General features: G+C 41.7%; 1 pseudogene; it reads right to left on the minus strand.

Annotated features, from left to right (window-relative positions):
- Positions 1-4,504: 4,504 nt before the first annotated feature.
- Positions 4,505-20,497, minus strand: LOC129681934 (heterogeneous nuclear ribonucleoprotein A1-like; annotated as a pseudogene).
- Between the last annotated feature and the right edge of the window lie 154 nt (positions 20,498-20,651).

Genomic DNA, 20,651 nt, shown 5'->3' on the forward strand with positions numbered 1-20,651 from the left:
TTTTTAGTGTATATGTTATTTCCATTTCTTATGCCTCGTCGTTAGATTTACCTGCTTTGTGTGTGAAGTCATTCCATGTTGTTGTTGTCCTTGCTACTGCTGCTGCCGTTTTCTTTCTGCTGTAAAGCTCGTAACATGAGGCTTTCCCATGAGTGTGGGATGGTCCAGACTGAGTCTGCAACTGTAGCTGCAGGCCAGTAAAGAGATTTCTAAAAATTTTTCTTTATCCCTCTTATATTTTTGACTGCTTAATGCCAAAATAACCACTGTGATATTTGGTGATTCTGAACCAGTTTTAATTTTTTCTCATTACATGTACATTTTGTCAACTTCTGCTTAGCTTTAAAACATTCAATCAAGTACGATGTTCTTGAAGGAGACCTTGTCTCTACTATCCATCCGAGTGCCTTTTAGTGGTCTCTCCTCCCTTCTTTAGTCTTTCAGGGGACAGCAGACCTGAGACCTGAAGGTCATGGTTCTGCAAAGGAAACCAGGGCAAGTAACTGTGCCTATATACTTATTAATTATCCGAAATCACTTGACCTCTCATCACAAACATCCAAAAATGCTGGAGCTGGGTGAGGTGGCCTTTGTATTCCCAGCACACAGGAGGCTGAGACAGGAGGATCAGTGTGAGTTCAAGGCCAGCCCGGGCTACATAGAGTTCCGGGCCAGTCTACATATGCCTCCGCCACCCCCATTTCTCTCTCTGTTCCCGTGTTTCTCTCTCCCTCTCTTCCTCCCTCTCCCCCCTGTTATGCGCGCGCGCACACACACACACACACACACACACACACAATATTGGTATAGAGCAGCGATTCTCAACCTGTGGTTTGTGACCCCCGTGGGAATCAAATGACCCCTTTGGGAGTCAAATGGGCCATAGAGGTAGCATATAAGACATTTACATTACAATTTGTAACAGTAGCAAAATTACAGTTATGGAGTGGCAACGAAATAATTTTATGGATGGGGGTCACCACAACATGAGGAACTGTATGAAAGGGTGACAACATTAGGAAGGCTGAGAACCGCTGGTTTAGATGAAGAAATACATTTCCCATTAAATTATCAACTAAGTGTGTTAGCTACATACAGCTAACCTGTTTTTACAAGGAGGAACTTGTGTCCTGGGGAATTTTTACATTCTAAATATTATTTTCCTTAGAGTCACAGCCACAAAGAAACATGACAAGAATTAAAAAAAAAAAAAATCCTATGCTAGGTGAATCAGGATGGTCAGACAGGATGGAGTATGGCTTGTCATCGTGAGATAGCTTCAGTTCAGATGCGGCTTAGCCAGTGGCTAACTGTGAAAGCAAGTTGCTGAAATCCTCTTTAAACTCAAGTTTGCTCATCTATACGAATCATCATATAGTTTTACATTCATGTTTTAATATACATTAAAATGTGTCACCCGTGTTTGTTGTTGTTTTTTAAGATGTTTTAAATCGATGCATTAAATAAGTCCTCCCCAGCTTTCTCAGTTGTGAAGACTGGAGACATGGAGACACTTCACAGAATCCCATGGCAGAACACGGCCACGATTCTAAAACTCTGCACTCCCAAACTTGCCATCACAATCGACTTGTTGGCCTGAGCTGACCTGAGCACTATTTATCATGATAATGGGACTTCTCAAATACTCCAAAGCAGAACTGTTTGTGTGTATGATTTCAGGGCATTCTTTAAAGGGTGGTAAGTCATTAATGGTTCTGAATTTTAAAGTATGTATAATCATAAGGATTTTTGATAAGAGTGACTGGAAAGATAGTTGTATTCTTTGGCTTTTGAGTTCTGAATCCCTTCCTTGGGAAGTGTTTGGGAGTAATTACAGTTGATGTCATTAATCCTATGAGGAGTATTGCAGAGTTAACTCCAGGTTACTTAAAAGAACTGGGAAGAGGTTGGGAACTAACATGAACTGTATACATACAACCTTGCTATCCAGCAAAGAAAATAGCAAGGCTGCAAGGCAAAGTGTGCAGTGAGACACAGAGACATTCATTCATCATTATTCACAAATACAGCAATAAACAAAATGAAGTCCTATGCTCACAAACTTTGCAAGAAATGGATACATTATACAATACATAGTAAATATATAATATCATGTTACATAACTGCTACAAAGAAAAAGTAGGCTATCCTATTGAGGGAGGGTGGTTCTATTTAGGAAAATGGGAAGGGGAGAAGTCTTTTTGACCAGGGATATCAAAGACCAACCTCTCATTGGAAATGACCTCTGAACAGAGACTTGAATGAAAGTGGAGCCTACTAATAAGCTGGGAGGATATTTTTTCCACTCATGGCAAATGGGGGTGGGAGTTTAGAGGATCCGTAAGAAGCTTTATCGGAACGGGTAAAACATGGCAAGAAGCTGGGAAACTCAGTTTTAGGTACAGCCCTCAACTAAGTCTTACTATGAGTATGACTTGTAAGAAAAGCAGAAAGGGGCTACACCAGAAGGGAAAACAGAGCTGGAGATTTCAAATTTTAACCAAATGTGGGTCAGGAGAAGAGGGCTTCTCAGCTGAAGAAAGCTAAATGATGAGGGAAGAAACAGCCTGCCTGCCTTCTTCAGAGTAGAATATGTTTGCTGGAGCCTGGTTCACACACAAAAAACTAGGTACTAGGGGAGAGGCAACCATCTGCTTATGGAAAGGATTTTATTCCAAGCTAAAGATTCTAGACTCCTCTGTAGTCAACGTGGAGCCATTGAAGTGTTTAAAGTAAAGTGAAGCTAGAAATAACCAGTCTTCAAAGTAACAGGGCAAATTGCCCTCATGAGGAAAATCTGTGAGCCAGTTAACACACGAACACGTAACACCATTCTGGCTATCTGGCTCATCGAGCCTATTGTGCTAGCTTCAAGCCATGCATTCTCTCAGCAGCTACTGAGGGCTACAACTCTACCATGAATCTAGTCAGTGAATAAGGAGGTTCTGGCACTCTAAACTTGCAAGAGTTGTTATATGAAAAGAAAATTTCTCCCAGTGACCAGAAGATGATTCCAAATTTCTGAGAGAGATCTGCACGCTGTACCTTGTTTACTTGGCCTACTAGGTGCTCATCCATTCACTCTTCACCACGAATTTTCACTAAAAACTCACAGGCAACATTCAGGATGTCCTTAGCTATGAACAAGACTGCAGATCCCTGCTACCTTGGGCTTTCCCTCTGGGAGGGAGATGGGCATTATGTGTGTAAGTCAGTACCTAGGAAGTGTTCAGAACATTCAGTGCCCAGAAAAAGGGATGAAGTGAAATGGTGGCCAAGGAGAGGGACCTCCGTGTTCAGATGTTCTTGATGTGCAGATATGATTGAGTCATGGTCTCAGCTTTTGGGGATGACACGCTCACCTCGCTTTCCTTTTTTTAAAACTAATCATTCCTTGAGACAGTTTTATATGAATTACTGTTGATGCTTTTACCATCAGAATCACCTCATAGTTTCCAGTGTATAACTTCAGCACTTTGTGAATTTATGTGTGATATGTTGATCTTTTCTTCCTCAGCCAACCCACAAGCACTTTCTCTCATAATGAACTCAATTACTAGTTTCTGAAAGGTATCTCTCAGCGATCTGGTGTAACCATTTATGTAGAGCCTTTAAAGTCAACCTTGGAAGACTGCCTTTTAAGGGTTCACCAATTGCAATATAAGAATAAATATGGACTTTGCATTATAAGCCTTTGACTCTTTCTTTACCCGTTCTTCATAGATAAATACGACATCCTCCAATCTAGAATTAACTGTGATGACTCAGGGTTTTCACCAAGCTGTTCAGCCACTTGCCAAGAATCCATCTTCTTTGATTTTTAAGCATTTTTGAAAAAAAAAATGTGTTTTGTATGCATGTAGTTGAATATTAAGCAGACACACAAGACTGGATATGAAAAATGAGAGGAGCCAAGTTTTCATTCTTTGTTGTTTTTTTGTTTGTTTGTTTGTTTGTTTTAATCATTTTGAACATACTGGCTTACCAGGAAAAGGTAAAAGGATGGTGGTGATTTTTGTGTGTATGTATGTGACTATTTGAATGCCTAAGAGTATTGTGTGTGTATGTGTACAATTTATTAAAGTGGCTTATAGGCCGTGGTCCAAGTGTGAGACAGAGGGAGAGAGTATATGTGTGTCTGTGTGTGTATGTATGTGTGCATGATTTATTAAAGTGGCTTACATACTGTAGTGTGTGTGTGTGTGCGCACACGGTTCATTAAAGTGGCTTACAGGACATCTTCATCTGCGACAGCTGCTTCCTGGGGCAGTCCAGGTGAAGGATGTGCTGAGCTTTCCCACTGAATGGAGGGCAGCATTCAGCTGGTTCACCTTTCTCTTCTCAGGTGCCTTCCTGGTGGCTGCTAAGATTCCATTTCTCTTGAATTCCCTGTAGAGGTGCTAGAGCATTTCTCAGCATTGGTATTTTTGAAATAATTAGGTCCTGTCTGGTCTTTTCCTCATCTGGATCTGTTATTTTCATGTGCTTCTTCACATGGAAGAAATTAAAAGACATTGAACTTGTCCAAGTGGGTGGGGTCTTGCCTGAAATATGGTACACCAGTCAGCAAATCTTTAAAGTTCATGGCCTTGGTATTCAGCTGCTTCACTGTTTCATAGGGGAAGACATTGCCAGTTTTCCTGATGGTCACAGTGTGGGTGTCGTCAGTGAATGCAGCGAATAGCGCTTGACAGGACCAGCCTTCTCTGTTCTTTGCAAAGTTCAGCTTGATCAGGGACGTCCCATTATGTTTCTCTTCATCAGTGGGGCAGGCACCATACTTCCTAACATCATGGAATAATGTTAAGCAAGTCAGAGATAACATCTTTTAGGGTGCAGAACTGGTAGGCAAAAGGCTACAGAGAGAGGCTGCGGTGGTCAAAAGGTAAGCAGCAAAGCTGGTCTGTGAGATGTGGCTTCTTGCCACTATAGATGTGAGTGTTGGCAGCACAGATAATGTGCATCTTGTCCTGGGACTGTTGTTTTGTCATAGTGGCTCTACGGAGATGGACAGTGAAAGGAATTCTCACTTTCCTTTGTATTTAGTCAGTGACTACAGCTTATGGAATAACACCATACTTACAGTTAAGGCCGGTATTTTCCTCTCAAATAAACTAATCAATATAGATAATCTCTCCCTGGAATGCATAAAGGCTGTCTCCTAGGTGCAGTCTTTATGTTCACAATATTAGCCATCTCAGCAGGGTCCTGGCTGGCACCGCAGGGGAGAAGCCCAGGAGTCATGACCTGAGGAATATGCAGACCACAAAACAGACCAGGAGAACCACTGGGGACATGCTTCAGGATGAGCTTGGCGGAGGTGTTTCTGCAGGGCACTGGCCTGCTTGCTGTAGATTCAGAAGTAAATTGGCTCCGGCCATCGGAGAGGTCTCCAAGGCTTGCCACAAGTAGATGTCTATCACAGGACTCCAGCTGTCTGCCTCCTTTTGCCAGCTGGGGTGTATGTGTCCATTCAGGATGTTCTCCAGGATCCACAAAGGGAAGACGTATTCTCAGTTAACGGATCTGAGGTTCTTTTTGTGGTGAGAGAGATGTTCTAAAATAAATTGTGGTTGATGGTTACACAACGCGACTGAAAACTATTCCCTTGGACACTTGAATGAATTGAATCATGCATGAATTATGTTTAGATAAGGTTGCTTTAAAAAGGAATTTAAGACAGCACAGGGAAAAGAATATCCCCTGAAAGTGATGTGAAGGGTCTGAAGAGATGGCTCAATGGTTAAGAGTAGAGGCTGCTCTCCCAGAGGACCCAGCATGCATGTGGTAGCTCACAACCATCCGTACTCCATTCCTGGAAATCCAATGCCTCTATGGCCTCCTCGGACATTGCACAGATGTAGTGGCAGAATATCCATACAATAATTTTTAAAAGAAAGTGGTTTAACACTAAAATTATTAATTTACATATTAATCTTTACTTTAAAAAAATTCTGATGAGAATCACTTTTAGTTTATGAAGTATTCTGCTCGGGTTTTTTTTGTTTTGTTTTGTTTTGTTGTTGTTGTTGTTTTGCTTTGCTTTGCTGCCTGTTTGAATACATTTCTTGAAATCACTCTTTTTGTTGTTGTTGTTGTTTGCTTGTTTGTTTTAGAGGTAGGGGATTGCCATCATCCCTGACTGATTGTACTTACAAAATGGCTCAGGTGGGCCTTGAATTTGTGGCCATGTTTCTGTCTCAGCTTCTTGCGTATTGGGACTGGTATGTGCTGCTACACCTAGACTATCAGAACATTTTCAGACACCGAGTACATATTTTCCAATATTTTGTGGTCTAAAGCTAGTGCACTTTACATGTGGAATTCTTTGATAAAAATTCAAATAGCCACAGTTATGTGAGCTGTATTTCCCTGCTTCTCTCTGACTCTCCTTTTTATCCTTCTTCTTTCTCCCCTTTCCTGCCTCCTTGCCCCCTTTCCTTTATTGCCATGTTGTCCTAGTTAGAATTACTATTGTTACGATGAAAAACAATGAACATAAAGATCAAGTTGATGAAGAAAAGGTTTATTGGGCTTTGACTTTCACATTGTAGCCCATCATCAAAGGAACCAGGACAGGAGTTCACAAAGGGCAGCTCCTGGAGGCAGCTTACACAGAGGCTGTGGAAGGGTGCTGCTTACTGGCTTGCTCCTGCTCAGCTTGTTCTTTCTTATAGAACCCAGGACAAACCGCCCAGGGATGGCACCACCCACATTAGGCTGGACCCTCTCACATTAATTGTTAATTAAGAAAATTACGTGCTGCTCCCTGTTATAAAGCCATTTTCTCAATTGAGGCTCCCTCTTCTAATGACTGTACTGTGGAAAGTTGACATAAAAGTAGCCAGGACAAATGTATTCCTTCTCCTCTTCTTTCTTCCTCGTCCTCTCTTCAAATGGATTTTCTCTTGGAAAGCATAAGCACAAGAGGAGTTTAATATTTTCTTAGGCTATAAAGCGCCAGAAAATTATTGTGACTAATTTTTGTGTGTGTGTATTAGACTTTTCTTCTTCTCTTCCCCTTCAGTGCATATTGTCCAAGGTCAACAAAGAATTTATGCAACTTGGTCTTTGAGACGTAGCTGTCTGCTTTATCACATTCCGTAGGAAAGACGGATGGTCCCTATCTTCTCATGTCTTTAGGAGATACATAATTCGTGATTTTTAAGAGAACTTCAAATAAAAAACAAAACAAAACAAAGAAAAAACATTTCTTCCTTTTGATGTGGTCTTGCGTCCAGGCTGGTCTCAAACTCTTTATATTAATGTCTCAGCCTCACTAGTGCTGCGATTACAGGCATGTGACACCACACCTGACTAAAAGAAGTGCTTTCTATTACTACTCAAGTTTATGTACCTTAATATATTAAAATCTCCCATATAATGGGAGATTTGTGTTAGTCTGTGTATTTCTGGCATTTTTGTGGTGTTTGTGGAGGTGCATATATATTTACTGTATATCTCACAAATCTTGTAAGTGAAGGATGCATAATTTATACTGAAACTGTCTTAGCATGTGTACTCATGAGTGTGTATATGTATACATATATTTTGTATACACACACATATATAGAGTTGGTTGTCTCTCTATGTAACCCTGGCTGTTGTGGAGCTTGCTATGTGGAATAGGCAGATGTTAATCCCAAAGATGGGAGGAGAAAGACTATGGATTCAAATCATCATGGCAAAATTAATCAAAGCAAGTGATTAATAAAGCAAGTTTTTTTCATTTGTGTACATGGGCTGCCTTCCCCTAAGGGGTGATGTTTTAAAAGATCAGCATTGAATCTGAGGAAGACAACGCTGATATAGCTGAGGGGTAGAGGGTTTCCAATTAGGGGATTTGGTAGGCAAAACAGTTCGAAGTAGAGGAGCAGAACATCATAACAAATTAGTCCTCATGGCTTCCCGAAACAATGACATGGTTGAAAGGTAGTCAGAACAACAGGTAGTCACAGGTGCTCATATAACCTTTTGAAACAAAGGTAGGTTTGCAAGACGATTATAAACAACTTTTGAAACAAAGACATGATTGCCAATCCTAGAGGGTGCAATACAGAAACATTTGTAGTTAAGGCTGTAGGTAGGGACATAGCCCAATTCTTGAAACACAGAGGTTTAATCATAACCAGGAACGAATCTAGTTTTTCTTTACTATAACATGGCTTTTAAGCATAAGATAAGAGACATGATGCTTCTTCACTGACCTTGAACTTACAGAGTTCCGCCTGTCTCTGCCTCCCGAGTGCTGTGATTAAAGCTGTAGATCAGCATGCCTGACAAAGGGCATGCTTTTAAATATAAAAGGTGAATCGTTTTCTAAACACCACAATGTTTTGACTGTAAATTGAGAGTATTTTTGTATTGAATTCTGTAAGTGCATGGGCTGAAATTAGGTAAGTCAAAACCACCTTGAATTTTCAGTTCAGCACTATTAGGCATTCTCTTCTGGGGTTCAATTACTATTTATATTGGATTCTAAATTCTAAAATGAGCAGGCATTTTGTCAGTTTGAGTGCTGACAGCAAGTAGCTACAGATGCAGTGTTTAGACAGGCAGAAGGAGATGGAGACGTGAGGCAATTATCTGCAGCTTCCTTCTCCTCCCCCACAGTTTTTGAAAACAGTCAAGCAAATAGATAGCTGTCTACAACAGTTGAGTTCTGTTTCCTCTGCCAGGAATGGGTAAGCAACTGCACAGTTCTTTGTGTACTTTAGCTTGTGTTCTGAACTTCACATTTGACTTCAGCTGTTCAAAACAGTCTTTTGTGCTCATGAAATAAACATGAGGATTGTCTTGGCCAAATCCACCTGTGAGGATCCACATCCATTGTCAAGCTTGAACTCGGAAAAAATTAAGGATAATTTCATCTGTGGCATTTTAATGATCATCGGTAGAAACATCATAACAACATGACTTTATTGTAAATATAGAGGTTGATCTTTCCAAAAGGGAATATGGCATTGAGATTTGAAGTTGGGAGGGGGTGCATGTCCCCAGGGCTTGGATGAGTCTTAATGTATATTAAGGGAAGCTGTACCATCGAGTTACACAGCCAGACTCTAAGTCTTGTATGTGTCTTCTCGGACGTGTGTACATACATGTGATGCTCAGGAGCAGGGTGGGGGGGTGGGGGTTACAGACATTAGACATCTTCCTCAATCGCTCCCCACCTTACTTTTTGAGACAGTCTCCTATTGGCCTGGAATTTACCAATTTAGCTTGGGACAGCTATCCAGAAAGTCTTTCTGCCTCCCCAGCTCTGGGATTATAGAAGCATAGTGTTCCATTCAGCTTTTCATGTGGATGAAGGAGGCTTGAACTCAAGTCTTCCTGCTATGTGACAAACATTTTATGGACTGAGCCATCTCCTTAGTCAAGATCTGACTTTTTAAAGCGCCAAAGTTTGCGCAACTTTGGGATGCCGCGCGAATTCCAAATATGTTGCCCTGCAAACTTGAAGACATGGTTTTCCTAATCCTTCCATAGTGCTAATCATCGAATAACTGCTACTTGTATTGTAGTGTCAGCATTTGTTCATTGGCCCAGTCTTGCTAGACACCTTGGAAACAATAATTGGTTTCACACTTCAGCTTAGAAAAAGCAGATTTTTATCACTAAGAGGTGAGTTGCAAAACCATGTTTAACAGCCTCTTCCGAAGTAAAGCTATCAGGTAAGAGAAGGGGGAACTGCACTCTTCATGATTTTTCTAGTGTTCAAATTTGTAGCTATAAGAGTTGAACAACTTTGCAGGGAATGACGGCAAGGGTAGGTTCCTGCATTCGACTCTTACAGGCTCTGACCTAGCACTGGATAGAGAAGTTGAGCTTGAATCAGATATGACCTTTATCAAGTCTTTCCCACTATATGGAAAGCACATGCTTGTCAAACCGCTATATAAATATTTATGTTTATGCTGATAAACTAGAGCTGCTGTCAGCTTTGTTTTGAGGAGCTCCTATTTTTCAGTGGGAGGCAGTCACTGCAGAGATTCACAACTGGTCCAAGTCCTGAGGATAAGTTATTATTGAGTGCTTAGACCTCAGCAGGGCACAGGATCACCCTCTCCAAGGCCAAGGGAACTGGGCGCATTGCAAAAGAGGAAGGGAAAAAAAATTGAAGAGACCTAGAAAAGGGAGGCATTGTGTGGCCATTTAAGATCTTCACAAAACCAGGTGCTTCCGTAGTCACTCATGGGTAGGGAAGGGTCTCACACAGCCACACTAGTCTCTGAGAATTTGCAGGCAGTTAAGGTTGCCAGGGAGGAGGATTCGCCGGCTCTCCTTCCCACTCTCCACCATAAGCAGTTGGCTTTTTGTGATGACTGATGAAAGGGGGAGATCGTCTTAAGCAGTATAGCCACTGGTTAAGAGTTGTCCATGTGCCTGTAAATAACTTCTCCTTCATGCTCAACCCCTCCCACGTGGCAGGAAAAGAGAAGGGGAACTAGTTTGGAAAGAGCCAACAGATTAGCAAATGTGGGAGGCGAGACAAGAGATAGTAGTTGCGTGAAAATATGATCAAAATATGCCATATATATGCACGAAAATATAATGAAACCCATTGTTATAAATAATTCAAATATGCTAATAAAAAAAATCAAGATTACCCAAAAAGCCTTCTGGAGGAAGTTAACGTGTTGGGAAGATGAGATAGCTCAATGGTAAAGCACTTACTACGGAGCTGATGACCAGCCCTGCCTGATGGAAGGAGTGAATCAATTCTCAGAAGTTTTCCTCTGACCTCCACGTGGCATTTGGGGCACCCAGGCTCTTGTTACTCAAATATACAAGCATAATTTAAAAAACCGAAAATTAAAAGTTTCTAGGGATTCTTTTCCCTAGAAGGGATGTGTACTGAGGCAATATATAAATATGTAAATGTTACTCCCATAACTTCTTTTTATTATTTATCAGGGAAGAGTGATCAGGGGAATGCAATCCTCCCTGATCACAACTTTTGCAGTCAAGTTTACCACATTTGGGTAAATCACAGAGGGAAGCACATCCCCAAGGGCAATGCATAAGCCTCACCAAGAAAACTCCCTTCAAGATCATGGTATCACATTTTCCTCGCATTGAAATGCCTGCATACCCAGGTTAACATTTCATCCCAAGGATCCTTGACCAAGGTCCTTCCTCCTATGGCTCTTTAGATGGCATTGATATCTCTCTATATGGCCATCCCTCTTCTTTTCCACACCACATTTCTGATAACCTCTAAATGGTGTTGGCAGACTAGAACTTAGTAAAGTGTTTGTTAGAAAAAATTAAAAATGAACTTGCTGACTAAATCACTGTTGCATCAAGAAAATGTGTGTTCTGTTTTATCCAGGAAGAAATACTTGTATCACTTTAAAGACCTACACCAAGATTATTTTTGAAGAATAGAAGGAGGGGCTGGGAAGATGGCCCAGCCAGGAAAGGGCTTACCACCAAAGCATGAGAATCCAAGATCAGATCTCCAGCATGCTCATAAATGACTCCTAATCCTCAGGAGGTTGAGACAGGAGGTGTGAGTTCTGGTTTCAGCAAGTAAAACTCCTTTAAAGGATTAATTAACTTAAAATAAGGCAGTCTCTCCTAGCTCAGGTAGGCCACAGACTTGCTACGAAAGCTGATGAAGACAGTGAACGTCTGATTATTCTGCTTTCACTCCCAACCAAGTACTGGGATTGCAGATGTAGATCACCATGCTTGGCTCTACTTGTTTGTTTGTTTGTTTGTTTATCCATTCATTCATTTTTACATATATTCTGTGTTGATTTAGTTCCATTACATGGTAGTTTCTGCTGACTTCGCCCCATTTCTCACCTAGAAATAGTATATAAAATACTGAAGTTCTTAATAAGCTTGATTGGCCTAAAGATGTAGCTTATGCAGGGACTCTTAACCCCAAACTTATTTATGTTTTCATTTTCTGATCCCTGGAATTCTCTCTCAGGATATTGTCACTGAAGAATGACCTGCTGATCCAGGCCTATACAATACTTCAATTACATCCATCTTGCTATCCTTCAATTAAGTTTTACTTTATATTAAATATATCTTAAAGCGTGTGTGTATTAGTGTGTGTGTACATGCACACTAGTGAGGATGGGTGCCCATGGAGGCCAGAGATGTCAGATCCCCAGGACCTGGAGTTACAGGCATTTTTGAGTGACCTGACAGATGCTGGGACCCAAATTCTGTTTCTTTGGAAGAGCATAACATACTCCTAACTACTGGGACATCTCTCTGGTCTCCTAATTATTATTTTTTAAACAATCTATCATTTTGCCCAGAATACAACTTATATTATAAGTCTCCTAAATGCATTGCGATCTTTCAAAGATAGTTTGAAAGGAAATTGTTTGTATCCCCGCTCAGTACTTTTATCTCTAGGAATGATGTAGACTGAAGACGGTAGTTGCTAATTTTTAAAATCGCACTCACTTATTTGCTTGTGAGCAGAGGTTCACGTACCGGCACCACAACACACTTACACAACTCAGGGGTCAGCTCCTCCCACTCGGAGGTCAGCTCCTCCCACTCAGAGGTCAGCTCCTCCTGCTCAGGGGTCAGCTCCTCCCACTCGGAGGTCAGCTCCTCCCACCGTGTCCATTCCAGAGAGGGAACTCGGATTTCCGGGCTTGGCAGCCAACACCCTATCCCCTGAGCCTTAACGCCAGCTCTAGTTTTCTTTTTTAAAATAGAATTTTGTGTTCCCAAGAACTTAGCTCAACACCCCAGCGAAAGAGAGAACCCCTTCCATGTCAAATAACTTTTATTCAAGGGAATAAGGCTGGTAACAGTGAGAAAAGTGTGATCTAGTCTTAGCAAAATTTTCAAATTTGTACAAATTGTCAAACTTACTAAATCTCTGAAAGTGGGGTCCCAAAGAGCATTAAACAAAACAAAACAAAGAAAACCAAAAAACTTCCATAGATGATCCTTAAACACTGTCTTGCAACTCTTCTTTTAAATTTAAAGTAATATCTAGGGTAATACAGGAATAGCTCGATGGAAAATTCAGACTCTTAGCTTGCAAGAGCCTCTGCGTTCCTTAGCGCCGCTCCTCCCCGCCAAATCTTTAATCCTGTGTACAAAATATTCCTTAGTTCTGCGGCAAGTTATACCTAGGTGTGGGATAGCAGTTTCTACTGATGGCTCATCACCAGCTACTAGACCTCACTCAGCTTGGCTTCTGTGTTCTGTGCTCCTGTCAGTGCAGAACAGCCCCATCCGGTGGACGCAGACTGGCGGCTGATAGAACAGAGGCGAGTCATTGCCCCTGCATTGAGAGTGATTTTGTGGACCCAGCTTTGTGATGGGCTTTTTCTGGGTTTTCTTCGATTTCCCTAGTGCCTCGTGGGATGCCAGGAAGGCAATGTTCTGAGTTTAGTTTGCAGAGGAGATGGATGGCTTAGCGGGCAGTTACTCTGCTCAAGATTATCTAGAGTTCATCTCAGGTGAGCCGTTTCCCTTCAAGTACAGAAGTGACAGAAAACAGCAGCACCAGATCAGCCTGCCTTACTGTAGCTGCCGTCTCTAGAGACAGCAGAAATAAGCAGTTTGCGTTACTGAAGCACCCTTCGGGCACATTAAAAACTTGAAGGACAATTTACAACGAAGTTTTAGGATTTCTTTTCTTGTGATTAGACCATTATGTCTACTCACAGAGGCAGTGCTTTCTTACGGTTATTTGAGGTTATGGGAGAAAACAGGGGCCACCTCTTGGATCAGATAGTCCCTTTTTGTCCAGGAGGTCCTGTATGTATTTTCTTCAACAGTAGAAACAAAAACCCCACGACAAGTCCTCGGCTTTTTAACAGCTGCAGAATGTGTTTCTTAAGGTCTCATGGCAGGAGCTAAGACGGCTCCTCGTCTGCTCGCCTGCATTTGATGAAAGGGCTGCTAAACTCAGCAAGTATTTATAACTGCCTACTAGGAGCCTGATTCTGTGTGTAGTTCCCAAAGAGCATTTAATAAAAACGTCCATAGATGATCCTTAAACACTGTCTTGACACTCTTCTTTTAAGTTAAAAGTAATATCTAGGATACTACAGGAATAGCTCAGTGCTAAAACTTAAACTCTTATCTTGTAAGAATCTTCCTGGTTATCTCAAGGTGTCTTTTTGTTCTCCCCAAAACTGAATCATAAAATTAACTTAAAAAATCATGACATATTTCAAAAACTAAGTAGTATTACCATGCATAGTAGAGAGGGCAGGTGTCCTAAAATTTCCAGGCTCTGGTGTGTCAAAATACCCAGATGACTAAATGTCATATAGTCATTTAGATATCCAGATGATCTTTGCAGAGTTCTATCAATGCGTAGCAGGTACATCCTGAAACCATGCTACCTTGAGAAGGCCTGAACCATACTAGTCTAAGACTTGCAAAACAAACACATTAGGAGTTCAGAGAGATTGGCTCTCAGTTAAGAGCACTGGCTGTTCTTCCAGAGGACCTCAGCCTGATCCCCAGTACCCACATGGCAGTTTACAACCATCTGTTGTTCTGGGAACTGGATGGTCATTTCTGACCTCTTTAGGCACAATGCACACACATACAAGCAGGCAAAACATACATCCTTACACAAAAATAAACCACACATAAACCAAACCAACACATTGTCTTTAGCTTTTACTGGGTAATTTTTAATCCCCATCCTCACCCCTAGGTTCATTTGCTTTATCCAGAATGCAAGAGCCACCCTCCAACATACACTTAATAAGGCCATAAAGAAGTGAAAAAAAATCTGAAAATTTAAACCTAGCCTATTCTGCATGGAGTTCTAGGCCACAGGACTAGAATGAGATATTGCTTCAAATACACCAAAAAAGGGAAAAGGAAGGAAGGAAGGAAGGAAGGAAGGAAGGAAGGAAGGAAGGAAGGAAGGAAGGAGGCTTGAGGGTTTTTATTATTTTTAAATTTTTTTATTGAAAATAGATTCTATCTCTCTCTCTCTCTCTCTCTCTCTCTATATATATATATATATATATAAAGACTCTCTCTCTATATATATATACATATATATATGTATATAGTCTTATGTATCCTCAGGCTGAACTTATATTTGCTATATATCCAAGTATGACCCTGGCCTTCTGATCCTCTACCTCCCAGGTTCTGGTGGTACAGGCATATGCCAAACACAACCTGGTTTATGTAGAGCTGGGAATTGAACCCAAGGCTTCATGAATGCTAGGAAACTGTGCTATATACCCAGCCTTGCATCTACATACCCCTCAAGTCCTGTTTCTAGGCCCAAAGCCCAGGATTTAGCAGACCTAAATAAATGGTAGGTATTTAGTAAATCTTTTGAAATAGGATCTCACTTTTAGTCCATGCTGGGGTAGATCTCACTGCTCTAGAATGCCAGGTGTCCTCAAATGTGTGATCCTCCTTCCTCAGCAGCTAGAACACTGGGGTTATAGACATACTCCAGCTTTCCTGACAGACCTCAGTAAACATTAAATTAAAAAAAAAAAGGCATCTTTCCTTTGTGTGAAATTTCCTGGGCTAATTTATTTGTTTACTTACTTATAAACTGTCACAAATGAGACTGAGAACCCCTGCAACACAAAGGACCCAACAATTATTTATCTAGACATTTGATTTCTGTTTTTCTTTTTTGGCTGTTATTGTTTTGCTTTGCTTTTGAGACAGTGTCTTACTATATAATCCAGGCTAGACTGGAACTATGGGCCCTCCTGCCTTCACTTCCTGAGTGCTGGGATTATAAGGATGTGGCTCCATTTCAGTGTAGATACTTGATTTTTGCCCACCGATCTGTATTATAAAAATAATCATAATTTTATTTTCTGGGCCAGGACGATGGATCAATGGGTAAAAGTGCCACAAAAATTTGGCAACTGGGTTCAGATCCACAGAACTCACATGGGGGGGGGGGCCTGATTTCAGTGTTCTCATAATCCTAGCGCTACTACAGAAGTGAGAGCTGAGGACAGGGGATTCGCTCAAAGCTCACAGAGTGACTCTGTGCATAGCACAGTGGCAGGAGCAAGAAAGATCCTGACTCACAAAAGGTGGAAAGCCAGAATTAACTCCCAAAATCTGTTTTCTAACCTCCACCTGTATGGACCTCCCACCACACACAGACTAATACAGTGAAAGACACGTAAACATGAAAATTTCCAATTATCATTTTCTTTTTAAATTGGAAATCTTTTCTCACACAGTAGTTTCCGATGATAGTTTCTCCTCCCTCAATCCTCTCAGTTCTTCCCTCCCCCCACCGAGATCCACTCTCATATGTCTCTCGTTAGAAAAGAACAGGCTTATAAGAGACAACAACCAGACATGACAAAAGAGAGTATAAAAAGATGAAGGAAAAAAAACCTTCACATTAAGGTTGGACCCAGCAACCTAACAGGAGGAGTAGAGTCCTCAGGAGCAGGTACAAAAATCAGAGATCCACTCGTTCTCATAGTCAGGAGTCCCAGGAAATACTAAGCTAAAAGCTATAACATGTGCACAGCGGGCCTGTTGTAGGTCCCATGTCTGCTGCTTCAGTCTTTGTGGGGTCATATGCACCTGGCTTAGTTGATTCAAAGGGCTGTGTTCTCCTGGTGTCCACATCCCCTCTAAATGATAGAACATTTGGCTTCACATACTAAAGTCCTTGGTTCAATTTTTTAATATTGAAAAAAAGTTGAGAAGTGAAATCAGTTTGCATAGACAAATAGAAAAATATTTTTATTGCTTTTGTGATTGTAAGATTTATTTATTTTTATTATAAAAATTATGTGTCTAATCTCAGTGGCAAGCTCTTTGATCACCTCCTTCTGAAGGGGGGAGCATCCTTGGCAGGCCACAGAGGAGGACAACGCAGCCATTCCTGATGAGACCTGATAATCTAGGGTCAGATGGAAGGGGAGGAGGACCTCCCCTATCAGTGGACTTGGAGAGGGGCATGGGAGGAGATGAGGGAGGAAGGGTGGAATTGGGAGGGAATGAGGGAGGAGGCTACAGCAGGGATACAAAGTGAATAAACTGTAATTAATATAAAAATAAACATTTAATAAAAAATTATGTGTCTATGCATGTGCCTGTGGTTTTGCGCATGTGAATGCAAAGGCTTTTGGAGTCTGGAAGTGGGCATTAGGTTCCTAGGGGCAGCTTGTGTTCTTAGTCGCTGAGATACCTCTCCAGCTCCCATCACCTACATTTTGAAGGAGAAGTAGCCCTTTATCTCCATGTTTTCCAAATAAAGCTGAGTGAGTGGTTGATTTTGGGAGATCAGTCAGAGAGTGAATCCCATATCCTCATCTAATCTCTGACTTTTTTTTGACGATAGCTTTGGTTGAGGCCACTGGAGCAGCCATGGTAGCAGCTGACTCAGGGATAAATACAGCTACAAATGCAGATAGATCAATAGAGGAAGCTTTGACCTTTTCCGCAAGTGTGAAGATGCATCAGGCTTCTACAGACAAAGCTGGCACATGGTGGCATCCGCTCTGATGGAATGTGCCACCAGGGCAGGCAGCAGTCAGGTAACCGACCATTCAGGGAAACGCTGTGTTTGAGATGCCATGGCACGGCCCTGGCATTCTTGCCAAGTGGCACGGCAACTATTCTACTCTGGAGCAGAAAGGACTGTGGCACCTGCTTGGAGACTACATAATGCGCCCTACTGAAGTGTTTTGGGTAACCTCCCGGAAGTCATATGACCGTTAGGAAGTACTTCAAAGACTTCAGAGACATGCGGTCCTCCAGGGGCATCATGGGAGTGTGTCATCATGTCACTCTACTGAGGATGCTTGGCAAGAGAAGTTTGCATAGTCTATATGTTGCTAGACTTCTCTGAATGCGTGAGATGAAATAATCGTACTTTATTTTGGTATACATTAAATATATTTCTTTTTACAAATCTTCAATTTAGAAAAAGGATGAAGATGGTAAAGTTCCCACATGCCTGGTATCATTTTACCCCTAGTGCCATCTTCTACGAGACTAGTGCGTTTGTCACAACTAACAAACCGTTATCAGAATATTTCTACATAAGGTCCATACTTTATTCAGATCTCTACATTTTAACATAGTTTTTCTTTTATATTTCAGGATTCCTGTCATTTTGTGGTTGGTTGTCATTTCTTACATGATGTTTAGCTATGATAGGTGCAGAGAGTTTCCCTGTTTCAAAGACTGAGAAAATTTGGGAAAATATTTGGTATTTTGTAGCATGTCCCTCAACTGGGATTAACTGTTGCTTCCTGATTAGACTGGGATTGTGGGTTTGGAGGAGAGAAATCTCAGAGACAGAATATCATTCTTCTCATGCTGTCTCAGGTGTATGAACTACCAACCTGACTTACTGAGGTAATACTGACTCTGATATCCTGGTTGACACAGCTGTTGCCTGGTTTCTCTACTGTAACCTTTTCCTTACTTTTTGCCCTTTTAAGTCTGTACTCTTTGGATGACTCCACAGATTATCATCCTTAGCTGTCAGGCAGGGCAAACACCAGGAGATTTTCTTCTAGATATTTGTCATGTGTCCTCAAGGTAGGACCAGACTCTTGATGCCTGGATTTCTCTGATGGAAGACCAACATAGGTGCATACCACTGCTCCTGTGGGTATGAACTTTTTACTTTAGAGGCATATGTAGTCTGCATCAAGATAAGACTATACATTTAGCAATCAACAGTATGTGTGAAAAAAAAAAGGTCTACATTAAAACCCATTGTCAGAAAGCTTTATTCTTTGCACAGAACAGAGGCTAAAACAGCTTACTGTATAATGACTCCCAAATACAGTCCTGCAGTCTTTTTGCCCATACATATTAACTAAAACATGTCTTCTTTGTAGTGCCTACGTCCCGCCACCTGTGTATGGCTGAGTTCACAAATCCTTTGTAACCTGTGGCTTCTCTCATCTGCTTCTGAGCTTTGTTTCCTGGCAGTAATTAGAAACCCTGCCACTGCCATTGCTGCTGCTGCTGCTGCTGCTGCTGCTGCTGCTGCTGCTGCTGGAACCACCACAAACATCTTGGCTTTGTGGTTTAGCAAAGTACTATCCTTCACCACCACAAGGGCTGGAGTTTCTGCCCCCAAGTCCACCCTCTTCATTTGTCCAAAATTTGAAGACTGATTATTATTGCCAAAGACTGATTATTATTGTCAAAATTATTGGAGCTTCCACCACCTCCAAAATTGCCTTTGCTACTACTACCAAAATCTGTCATGGTTGCCGCTGTTGCCACAGCAGCCAGTATCCTGTTCACCATTTCCATAGCCTCTGGTTCCTCTAGAGTAACCAAGGTCACTGCCTCCAAATCCATTATAGTCATGCTCACTGCTGCCATATCCACTACCACCATGGCTGCCACCAAAGCCATCGTGACCACTGGGGTTTACTCCTCAACCAAAATAGTCATTTCTACCCAAACCACCTCCAAGACCACCAGCAAACTTTGCGGAAACCTTTGGACTTCTTTGGCTGAGTGGAACACTAGACAACTCTTGCTTCCATAAAGCTTCTTTTGCCTCACAGACATGGCCATCCCCAGTCCGGGATTTCTGAATGACAATCTTACCCACGGCATTATCAAAGGTGATGAAGGCAAAGCCGCTCTTTTCACCACCTCTGTCAGTCATGATTTCAATCACTTCAGTTTCCTGAAACCATTCAAAATACTGTTGTAGGCGATGCTCTCCAGTGTCTTCTCTAATGCTGCTAAGATCTTTTCACAGTTATGGCTGTAACTGGCCTTTGAGAATCTTCTCTTGACACAGCTCCCTCAAATATTCCACACAGCTTATGTGGCCTTATATTCATGGCTGCATCTAGCTCCTCCACAGTGGCATACATGATAAGCCCAAAGCCCCTGCATTGCTTGGTGCTTGTAGTCTCTCATTAGCACACAGTTGGGCAGTATTGTTCCCATTGCCTAAAATGGCTCCTCAGATGCCCATCAATACTTTCAAAGCTCAGCAATTCGAAGAAGAGCATTGGCAGCTCTTCCAGCTTCTTGGGAGACTTAGACAGGATGGCAGGGAGGTAAGAGCCTTCAGCAATGTTTCCTCAACCACACCAACAGTCAGAAAGGAGTGAGCCCAGAGACACATGGGGGCTCTGAAAAGAGGTGAGGTTCTGCAGTGTTGGTTTCCTTGTGGTCCATTCTCTAGATGTCTTTGTGGGCAATACTCTGCCTGTACCCCCCACCGGGAAGCCCCAATGCCCTGCTACAGCTGATCAGAAAAGTGACCTCTTGTATTCATGTGCCGAATCACTTCCTGTCTTCTACTATTGTTATCTAGATGTAGGACTCTTTGCCACCGAAATTTAGCTTTTAAGCACAGAAACTGGCTTTTACACCTTTGTGTTTTTTTAACCCCTAGAACGCAACATTGAATAGTAGGTAGAGTCTTAGAGAGGATCTAGTTCTAAGAACATTTTCATCAGACAAAAAGGGTCACGCTCATGGGAGTGTTTAATCCCCACTGTTATCCCTCATCTGTCTCCATGCACTTACCTAATTCAGACATCGCTCAAAAGTGAAGCCGTGTCCTCTGTAACCTTTGTGCTCATCTTTCCTCATTAGTAGAGTGTTCTCAAGGTTCATGCACATTTAGAGTATGGCTCAGTCTTTATCTATCTATCTATCTATCTATCTATCTATCTATCTATCTATCTATCTAT

This window comes from Psammomys obesus, unplaced genomic scaffold (assembly GCF_907164565.1).
Source record: "Psammomys obesus unplaced genomic scaffold, mPsaObe1.curated_primary_1811, whole genome shotgun sequence".
In the NCBI taxonomy this organism is placed as follows: domain Eukaryota; kingdom Metazoa; phylum Chordata; class Mammalia; order Rodentia; family Muridae; genus Psammomys; species Psammomys obesus.